Raw genomic sequence first — 11,356 nt, forward strand, 5'->3', positions numbered from 1 at the left:
ATGGCTTCTGCTTCCCTTAGCAGCTGTACGTTTTAGGGGTCAGGTGAACGAATCTTCCTAAAGCAAGTGATTTTGCATCTCCTATGGGGAGAAAGAGGAAGGTAGTTAGGAATTCCGTGATGTGAGGGTCTGCCCAGCCTAGAGGGAACTGGCTTCACTACCTATGCAGAAACATTTTCACCCAGTGGAGTAGGATCATTCCTCAACATGCCTTAGGCAGGTGGACTGAGTTCCTCCACCAGCACTTCAAATGACTGCAGAATTAATTACATGTGTGGCTCCTTCCAGCCAACAAATATTACCAGGAATCACTGAATCCATTTTATTTCTGTCCCCAAGATACAAATGGGAACTTTTCTACCAGATCTTAAGTATTTTATATCCTCATAACAATTGCTGTTATTTCTCTAAGATTTTGAACTACAACATCACTTGCTGTCAGCTCTCCAAAACTTTGCTACCACCTACAAGCCCCAGCAAATCCCAGCCACAACTGCCTTTCACAACATCCGTCTACTCATCAGTGAAACCTGCAGCTCGTAAAGAGCAGATGCAGCTCAGTACAGGCAGATGAGACATCTGAGCAGTGCCCAGGGGCTCTGCCATTTCCAAACTGCCTGGTTTCCCTTTCCAAGAACTTGTCTCTTCTGCACACTCCCTCTGCGTGGGTCGGCTTCGGGATGGACGGCTTCCAGCTCCTGCGGAAAACAAAGGACAGGCACATCTGGCAGAGAGGCTGCCAGACACTCATAAATCATGACTGATCATGGTGCTGCTGTGACGTGCCACAAGGATGCCTTTGAAGAGCTGTACCCAGCTATGATTTGATAAACCCAGCACTGCTTCTGTCCCTCACGAGCAGCAACGGCTGCTTTGGCGCCTCGCAAGAGCTGTGGCTTGCACAGCATGGAATATTCCAGCTTCCCTCATCCTCCCTCCCTTGGGATGAACTTCCCACAAGGCAGGAGAGGCATCCTCCCCATCCACCACCATAAAAACATGTGAGGTATCAAAAGAAACCAAGATGCCAGCCACACCAATGAACACTGGGACCTTCTGGTGTCTCTGACGCTCATTTTTCTGGTGCTCAAGCAGACAAACCACGCTTGCTCACTGGCTGAAAATCAGTGGCCTGTTCTATAAAATGCTGAAAGGAACGAAATATGCCAACAAGACATTTCCACCACACCTTCTGAGCTGGGACTGTGTCTGCAGAGTCCAAAGGGCTGAAGGCATGAGGTGGCCCATGTTTAGCACAGACCTTCTGAAGAAGAGCCACTTCATGGGCCACCTCAGTTCGATCTACACTATAGAAATATGAATAAATAAATAAATAAATAAATTTGAAGCTTTGCTCTTACAGAAGTATAAAGCCCCATCTGCCTGCCTTTTGTAGATTGATGTCAAAGATTTCACTTAAAATGGTACTGACATTTCCCTGTCATTTACCCCAACTACATCCCGTACATGGCTGGTCAAAAATGAGGAGGAATTCAGTGAAAAAATGCACAGGTTCCTGGGTTTTCTTGGAAGGAAATTCAAAATTCGTGATAAATTTTACTGATATTAGGAAATATTGGAACCAGCTGTCACACCCATAGATTTTTCTCTGCCTGAAAATGAATCAGATTTGTTGTGCATAATGGTGAGAAGACTGGGTCAATGAAGAGTAAAAAAGGGGCAGAAAATAAAACACAAGGAAATAAAGTTCATTCTTATAATTCAGGCATTGAAATGGAAACCAACAGATGTGAATCAATACCAACTGTACTAAAAATTTACTGAGTAACTGAGGGACACCATAATCCATTCACCATCATCCTTTGCAGCCTTTAGAAATACATTTTGTGACCCCTTTCCCTTACTGAATTGCTCTGTGAATAAAATAATTTACTGATTAAAATGCTCAGGACCTGAAAAAATTAGACATAAACATTTCCTAGGGCTGGGTTCTGATGTTGACACAATCATGATGGACATGAAACCAGAACATGCACAAAATTAAAAGTTTTTTGGCAAACAAAATACCTTTTCTTTTTTTTTTCTGACCCTGGTGTAGCAAGGTCTGAGGTGGTGTGTTCTCTCACAGGCTTTATATCTGTTTTTAGTGGTTTGAAAAACAGATATGAAATTCCAAGTGTCAGTTCCTTTCAGCTCCACTATGTCTCTGCTGATATAACCCCAATGACTGCAAAAATGTTTCCCAGAGTCGCATCCAGAGCAGAGAGAACTGGAAATGCCTCACATTTTACCTGAAACAAACAGCTGTCATTATTTCTCTGGAGTAACACACTTGCCCTTCTCCTGGAGTAACACAGTGAATGTTGTGGGGGGTGACTCCCAGACCCTCCCTTCACACATGAGTCTTCCACCCCATTTAGCTCCCCAAGTTGTTTATATTTTTATTCACAGTTAAGCAAATATATATGGATAAACGGTATTTTCCTCTGCACCAAGCTGTATTTGAGTCATTGGAGTGTTGTACCTTGCCCAAGACAAGGATGTTAAAAATACAGACATTAAGAATGGCTGCTCTGTTCTGGGATACTGAATCCCAGTGCTGCAGCTTTCCAGGTTTTACCATGACCATGTGGGATGTGGTTAAGATCAAAGTGATAGACTTTTTTTCCCCCCGGAAAGCCAATAATGGCAGGTTTCCATAGAGATGTAAGAGAAAAATCTAAAAAAAAATTTAAAGTGGAGATCCTCCAGGTTGGATCTGACCCTTCCAGTCACTCATCTGCTGCAAGAGAAAAGTTCTACAGCTCTGCTGAGCAGCACCAGAGGAACCGCTCAGCCATATGGTCTAATTATGGCTTTTGTGTGCACTTTCCATGCACAAACGACTTTCAGGATTGCTGTCAGGGACAAGCAGCACACTGCACTGTAGTGGTGCCAGTTCTCATCATTTCATTATGTTTTGTCACAACTGGCATCCTTCCCAACCATCAGCTCTGTGACTCGGCCAGCCAAGTGAGGATCCCAGCTTCCACCAAACCCGCACCTCTGGCCTCCAGGCTCACAGATCAAAGCTTGCAAGCATGACCTGATGGGAACTCCAGAGGGCTCAAAGCACAAAGTTCAGTGTCCTGCAGTTTTCTGGGCTCCCCCATGGCAGAGGGCAGTGTGGCAGCAGTGCTGCTGTACGCACATGCATCGTCACAGGAAATGCAAGGAAGTGCAGCATGAAAGGCTGCACTTGTGTGCACAAACACACCCTCCACACTGCTCCTGTAGCTTCAATGTCCACAATGCCTGACTTTTCAGCTGCTGGAAACAGCTCTGGATGGCTGACAAGGAAGGGGTTTCCATTGGAATATTTTTTAATTAAAAGTGCTGATTCCAATCAACTGGCTAATTTGGGACTAATTCTTTTTTCAATGTGTTGCTTTCACAAAGTTATTATAAACTGGGCTAAACTTTATTTTTATGCTTTCAAAGGAAACCTTCATACAGTTTTGCTTTCCATGCTTTGCAACAGATGGGGTGATTTATCCTCTGTAGCTGCCTAACTTTAGATGTAGTATGAAAAGAGCTTGTCTTCAAAGTAATTAAGTTAAATTAAATTATTCTCACTTTGAACAGATTAACTGAAATTAAATCATTCTCACTCTGTAGCTACATTTAGATAATTCTTAAGACATTTTAAAACCTAAACCATAACACTACATGTAAACCAGGGCAAGTGCTTTGTCACTATGTCTTTTGTAAACAAAATGAAAATTTCATTCAAGTCAGTTAAATTAATGTTGGCGTTTTGGTTTGCCTGCAGAATAGAAGAATCATCTCATCATGCAGCCCCTTTCTTTTCATGGCTATTGGTTGTTTTCTTCCATGCAATAGAGCATTAGGTAAAAAGGCAAGATTGAAATCCATTTCTTTTAACAGACAAGCCTGACATCTGGTTGTATTTTCTAAAAATTTTTGATCAGCAGGAAAAAGTTGGAGAGGCCATCAGTATTCTGAACAACTAAAGGTCTTGCCCACTGAGCAGTGTATCTGTAATTAGCTCAGATCTGAGCAGAGATGATGAGACAGAAAGTTTGCAGGGCACATTCCCCATGCAACAAGATCTGCCATCTAAAGAGAGAATTAAAGTTTTCTGCGAGTGTTGAACTGCAGCAGTTGATCATGGATGGCCACAGGGCACTGGTCACACCCAATACTGCACCCTGTACAGCCAGAGACCCCTCCCTCCATAATACAAACAAAGATTTCTGTGCCTGGACACACAGCATGGACTCAGACATTTGGCTACTAGAAGTTGCCCTAAATGTTACAGATGCAAAACTCTCTGCACTGAATTTCTCTGGAGCCAGAGGTTGCTCCCTGGCCTGGGTACCACTGACAGTAGAGATTAATCTTTTTTGAGAGGCTGACATCTATCTTCATGCCACATTAAAATAATCCCTCCCTTTCTACTGCTCAGTAAATGGAAAAATCTTTGATGGAAGAAATAGCATTTAGGATTGATTACATAGCATCAAGGATTTTTTTTTTTTCCATTTTCAAGTACATAGCTTTAAATTCTAAACCAAAACATCATTTGAGACAAACAAAAAAAAAAATCATGTGTTATTCTGTCTGAGGTTCATTTTGCAAATCTGAGAACTTGGTCCTTTCTCCAGCACATGATTTTCAAAATTACTGTGTGAGTTATTTTAGTACTTGCATTGTAATAGGATTTTATTTCTCAATGAGAACACGCTGCTGGCAATTGTCCAGCCAGTTCTAATTACTCCTGCTTCATGTGGCTACAGAGGAATTCAAGCCTGTACATCCTATCTGTGCTGTCTGTCATTACCAAAGTTTAATGCCATTTATCTTCCTACTGTTTGTTCACAGCCTATGCTGAATAAATAGCAGTGAGCAGACCTGCTGGAGGAGCGTGTTTCCATTGCCATTCCTTGGGATGAGTGTTTTGTTATTCAAAGCTTCTGATGTTGTTCTCACTATTTGTTTTGCTTCAAAGTTGGATTACCTGACAAGGATTTCTTCTGCCGTGTATTAGGTGTGTCATTACTCCTGAAAATAACTGAAAAGGTTATGAGGTATAAAATAGAAATCCTAATGTGGCCTGTGATACTGCAAAATTCCTCTGCTTTCCTTAGCAATGAAGACTTTTAGGATCCAAGACGGATGGTGTACACTTTCCTTTCACCTTCCCCTCCTTGTTAAATTGTGCACGGAAACAACCTTGCTTCCAGTTCCTCTGTGAAATGAAACATTAATCAACACTCCTCAGTTAACAATTTGCAAATTGTTTCTTGACCTTCAGTAAGGTCCAAGCTTGGGTTTAAAGCACAAGGAAAAGGAAAGCAGAGCTCAGTTTCTGCCCAAGATTTGTCCTCTGACCCAGCCCAAGTCTCTGTACCTGTTTTCAAATCTCTGAAACCTGGATAAGTATTAGATCAAGATCAAGGACAAGGAAAACATGAAACTGAGCTTTTCCTGGCTCTTTCCAATGCAGAAACATCAACATTTCAGTGAGATGGCAAGGCTTGAAGCACATCTAAGGCTCACTGATCTCCTAAGACTTGGTAAACTTCAGCTCACTGATGTTGATATGCTGCTCTATGAGCTGTGAAAGAGCTGCTGAAGAGATGTACAGTTCCTTTTCAAACCACAAACTGATCATAAATAAAAGTTTCAGTCTTATAAAAGGCAATTTAAGGATACTGCCTACTGTCTCAGATGCTGTGCAGCAGTTTCTCAAGTCAAACTGCAAGTCAAGACCCTCGGGAGGCTGGAAGAGGAAGTCAAAATACAGAAAAGGATTGAGAGAGTTATAACACAGTGGCTTATCTAAATTTTCAAGCATTTAATTGAGTATTAGCATGTTAATAATTAAAAAAATAGAATACTTTTAGGAGGAAAAAAACAAGAAAAATAAACAGTAATAGTTCTGACCTCCTGTAGTTCAGAGAAATGGGGCAGCTGGGTTCATCAGCTGCTGGTTTCCACAGCTACTGAGTTACAAGAGACAAATCAGGAGGTGCTGGAAACTTCTGAGCTCAAGAGTGATATATGGAGAGTGCACAATAAGTGGATCCCCTCCTGATAGAAGAACAATTAATGAACACACAAAAAAATCAGGTTCTAACACAAGAAAATGTTTCTCTGTTAAACTTTGGAACTCTTTGACACTGGTTCAAAGAAGCAAAACAGAGATATGAAATACAAAAGGTAATTGGTAGTTGAGTTCCAAATCAGTGATAGAAAGGGCATTATTTTTGACAAGCAACACTGCATTTCCCATTTTCTTATGCTCTTCCCCAAATCAGTAAGACACAGGCTCCCAGCCTAAGAGGATCATCTCCTCCAAAAACTTACAACCTCTTTTTCACCAGGAGCCACTCTGTTCTTCCTCAGAGTGGGGGGTGAGAGTTTGCATCTACAGATGGGAATTATCCAGCTCGTATCCTTCACTCCGAGATTATTACACGAGCAATTAGACGTATTTAGCAGTTCTTGGGTAGTGTAAAGACTTTCACACATGCAGAAGAAACAGCTGCTGCTGCTCTGGAGGGAACAGCAAGATGATGCCAGCAGCAGACAGAGGAGCTGCTGTGGCTAACAAGCAGAGTGCACCTGAGTGAAGACACAGCTGAGCTGCATCCAGAAAGGAATTGAAGGCAGGTGTGTGCATGGGAGAAGCAGAAACACCTCCTGATTGCAAAAACTAAACAACCCACCCTCCCTCCCTGTGATGAAGGAATTGTTTCATGGAGAAGTTATCACAGAGAAGAGGGGAGGTCTCTGTGCAGAGTAATGTTTTTGTTTGGAAACAAATCTACAGGAGCTGCTGGTCACTGTGAAGTACCTGAGCCACTGCACGCCTTCACTGGATCAGAATTCAGCACAGCAGTATTTAATTTCTGATTTTAGCGTGGTCTTTTGGTTTTGTGTCACTTAGTTGTTTAATATTTTGAGGCTACAATTTTCATGGGAGAAAATCAGTTGGAATTTTCATGTGAGAAAATCTGTTGGAAAATGTGTGGTGTGGTGCTCTGACTACGAAGATTACATGTCCCTTGTACTAAGTTTTGGCTGTCAATTTCTGCACTGCTGTGCAGTGCCCAGCACAGCAGGGGATAAACTTTATTTGGCATGGTTTGCCTCTGCTGCAATAAAAAAGCAAATTTCCTATGTAGATAGCTTCTCATGGTTGGGGTTCATTTGTGTGGTTTTAAATTGCCCTTTTCATTTAATTGTGGAAGACGAATTTTAATTGATTTTTATATGAATGTGCCTGTAAAACCCAACAGCCTAAGGAATGACAGGCAAATTATACCTATTTCTTTTCTATGTTTTAAGCCTTTCTGTTCCCATTTGACGATCTTTGCAAAACCTTTTCCTCCCACACAGGAAAGAGAGTTTTTCAGCTCCTGAGAGGCTCAGGCTTCTCAAGAGCTGTGCACCTGGGTAAGATATAGTTTCCATACAGCACATGCATTTCCAGCATCTCCCAGGACCTTTTCCCTGTGGTCATCAGGGATCTCATAAGAAATGTACATGTGCATGCTCTGAGCTGCCAACAGACTGAGCATGAGGGGAGAGGCTGTAAGAGAAATTAAAGTATTCCTTCAGGGGACCACAGTCTGACTTTGGGTTACGCTGAACTAAATCACAAGGTGCTCCTGCAAAATCACTCCCTGTGAAATGAATCTACAAATTGGAGGAAAAAAATGAGCCTCCACAACAGCACAGCCTAATGGATTTAAGAAAAATGCAGTGGAATTGTGTTAATGGCCTGCTTGGGCCTCGTGGCTCTGTATGGGAATTCTCTGCAATTCCATCAGTCACACTAATGAAGGCACCATATCCCAAACCCTTCTGTAGCCAGAGACTTCTGCCAATCAAGAGTTATTCCCATCCTAGAGCTAACTTCACAAAGATTTCTTTTTGTTGTTTGCTTGTTTGGTTGGTTTTTTTCCAGGGGAATTGCCTCGAGCTGATGTGATCCTAATCTCCTATTGATAGAATTTTCTTTCTTCCAGTAAGGTTGCTCCTGATGGGTGTGAGATGAGAGAATGCCAAACCAGCTCCTACATGGGTTGGGTGACATTCCAGGTTCTTGGCACCTGAGAGATTTAGAATCAAGGGAGGTAAAATGTTAGAAATGACGTGTTGGAACAAGAAATAAACATCTTGGGTTGTATCTGATCACAGAGATGTCATAGGTATCTGGTCCATCAGGGACTGGGAATGAAGGACAAAAAATGAGCCCTGAAGTCCACAAAGTACTGATATTCTTCATCTATTGCATGAAACAGGAAATTTGTGTTGAGGGAAATTTGCAGAGTCGTTTTTGTTTTGGGGAAAACCTGTTGGAAATTTATCCATCTCCTTTGCTGTGTGCTGCTCTTATGCTTGCATGAAAACATTCATGCTGTGGTCATATAAAGAGCTCAGCTCATCCTTTCCCATCTAGTGCAGGAGAAAATGGTCTGGTGGGTGTTGGGGTCAAGAAAGTGTTTTGAAAAATAAAGTAAATGGCAGCCTGTTCTCCCCACAAGGCTTTCTGTCTGGATTTGCAGACAGATACTGGAGAAGATGCAGGAAGTTGCCATCTCTGTGTTTCTTTCACAACTGCCATGTCAAGAGCTGGGGGTTTCCACCCCTGCTCTTGGAGAAGTCCCCAGATGTCAGTGGCAATAGCCATGCAGAGAAACAGGGTAACATCTGGCCTTATGTTTTACAAGTCCTGTGTTTTTTGCATTGCTCAAGCTTTCAGACGACAGAAGCACTGGGAAATCAGCCTCTTACAGCCAAAACTCTGCAGTTTCTGTTAAAATGGCTGCATTATAAATAACACTTGATCATCCTCAAATAGTCTGAGATGTTAGTGCTTCATGTAGTTACTTGGAGGAGAACAGGGATAAATCTACTCTTTATCCTGGGAGGAAACATTAATTCCCTGTGGCAAAACCAACCTGACTGGGCCCCAAAAGACTGAGTAACTCAGGAAATATGGTTAATAGTTGTACTGGTGAATGGACATGGTGGGCGTCATGACATTACCCAAGGCATTTGCCTACCTATATATAACTGTAAAACAATCTCCTATCAAAAATTACCCTTCTTAATATTATTCTGCTTTTCTGCTCATAAAAATGTTATAAAGCTTTTGAATTTTACCTGAAGAGTAGAGGAAACTGGTAGCAAGGGCCCCTGAATAATGGCACGTCATTATGCAGACTTTATTTATCCAAGTATTTTAGAGAGGGTTATCATAAACAGGGAAATTCAGGGAAGTGCTCCATCCCTTCCTTTGGTTACACAACTCCAGTGACTTAAAGTCAGCTCTCAGCTCTGGGAAAATGTGTGCTTTAAATGAGTCTAGCAGAGCTTTATTAACGCTCCATTCACGCTCATTTTCCTCATGCAAACTGTCACTATGTGTCAGCAGCTGCTGCTCGTACAGGACGTTCATCAGGTTCAAGTAGGCAGCAAAAAAATGAGTTTGCTACATCAAACCTGGCTCTTTGAAGCTGTGTGAAACGCAGTTGTTGCCACCTCAGGGAGCTTGGAGCAGCCACATCAACATCCTAAAGCTCAGCCAAGCCTGGGGAGGGCTGTGCTGAGGTCCTGCAGGGCCAGTGGTGCTGCTGGTCACCACAAGGCTGTCCCCTCCTCAGCCCCACCGCGGAGCGCAGCCACCAGCGCTGCTCTGCTCAGCTCCTAATCCCTTCCTGGCCCCAGCAGGTCACCCGCAGCCCCTGGGCCAGCAGGGCTGACCCTGTCCCAGCAAGGAGCTGAAATGCCTCGCAGCAGCAGTGGCTGCTTCAGTGGGTTTCACAGGGCAGAGGGTGAGAGGCTCGGGGCTGCTGAGCTTTGCTGTGTGTGTTTATCCAGAGATACTCTGGATGTCCCTGCAAACACTCAGGGACAGCCTGAATGGGGCTTTGAGCAACCTGGTCTAGTGGAAGGTGTCCCTGCCCATGACAGGGGGTGGAATTAGATGTCTCAAAGGTCCCTTCTGACCCAAATAATTCTGTGATTCTGTTATTGATTACCAACTCATTCTGATGTTACTCTCCTCCTCCTGCTCATTGACCACAATCAGAGCCCTGCAAACAGCATTAAGCCAGACTTTGTCACCAAGGACAAGATTAAAAACACTCCTACTTTATTCCTAGCCTTTATCTTCTTTGCCCTGATGACAAAGCATACTAATAATACCCTAATAGCTAGTGCTGCCCAAATACAAGTAAGGTTTCCAGCCAGACACTAAACTAACATCTCTGTCCCTCCCCATCCACCCAGCTACCCAATTGCTTCAGCAGCTGCTTTAAAGCCCATGTGGAAGCACAAAGATCTCAGAAGCAAGGGGGTGTAAGGAACTGGCTTTAATGTGCAGATGCTCACCTCTGCCTGCATCTGTGGAGCATCTCTGGGGCAGGGCAGGGCATGCCAGCAGGGAAAGAGGCAGTGTCAGAGGATCACTAACTCCTTACAGCACTACTCAGGATAAAAATGAAATGTGGGATTGATTAGAGTATGAATCTTCCAGCAAAACTGGCCAGAAAGGGGAGCTGTAGCAGATGGGTCCTTAAATTCACCACTGAATCCTGGCTGCTATGCAGAGCTCATCTCTCCGTTGCTGCCAAGATCCCTGCAGACACCAGGGGCTGTGCAGCCCTTACAGGTGTGTCTGTCTGCCTTCCAGAGCTGACAGAACACTGTGATCTGTACAGCACAAGAGCATGAATCTCACTCAGCCATTGTGCACCAGTTTCTCCCCTAACCAAAGCCTTGAGTAGCTTACCAAGGGCAGAGGGGGAGAATTATTTGGATGTGAGTCCCATAGAGTAAACCAAGAAAATGTAAAAAATAGCAAGAGAAGCTTTGTCCCTGAATCAATGCTCCTGCAGTTGCCCTGCACAGCATTAACTTGGAGACCAGCAGGCTGCCAGAAGTGACAACTTTCCTAAGAGATTTAAAAGCAAAGTTCCCTCTGACAGCTTAATCCCTTGCATGTATATAGCACTTCACATGCCCAAATATTAACTGATTCATGGTTAATTAACTCGTGGTTATAAATTTCCCCTGGCACATTTTGCAAGACTCAGGATGTAAATGTTAAACCAAGTGTCCCAGGCAAATTGCAGCACTGTAAGAAAAATAATAGGGCAGATCATCACCTGGTCTAGTGCAGTTATGTAGATTTACTCGAGCTCAGGGCCTGACACAACTGCTCTTGAATTCATTACAGCAAACTGCCATGAATGAAGTGCAGAGCTCCTTCCTGTATTGAACTGCAGTAATTAACTCCCTGCTAACACGGGGGACGTGGTTACCACAGAAAGTTCACGTTTATTCAGATGAGTATTATGACATTGTCATGGAGGAG

General features: G+C 43.2%; 1 long non-coding RNA gene across 2 annotated transcripts; it reads right to left on the reverse strand.

Moving 5' to 3' along the window:
* Window positions 1-767: 767 nt before the first annotated feature.
* Window positions 768-6,592, reverse strand: LOC135299622 (uncharacterized). 2 transcript variants are annotated; one of them, XR_010361592.1, is made up of 3 exons: window positions 6,337-6,592; window positions 5,911-6,057; window positions 768-5,746 (listed from the first exon to the last, which is right to left on the reverse strand). It is a non-coding gene; the product is annotated as an uncharacterized LOC135299622 (long non-coding RNA). The 2 variants fall into 2 exon arrangements; XR_010361591.1 differs by having other exon boundaries at window positions 6,334-6,446.
* Between the last annotated feature and the right edge of the window lie 4,764 nt (window positions 6,593-11,356).

This window comes from Passer domesticus, chromosome 4 (assembly GCF_036417665.1).
Source record: "Passer domesticus isolate bPasDom1 chromosome 4, bPasDom1.hap1, whole genome shotgun sequence".
Taxonomy (NCBI): domain Eukaryota; kingdom Metazoa; phylum Chordata; class Aves; order Passeriformes; family Passeridae; genus Passer; species Passer domesticus.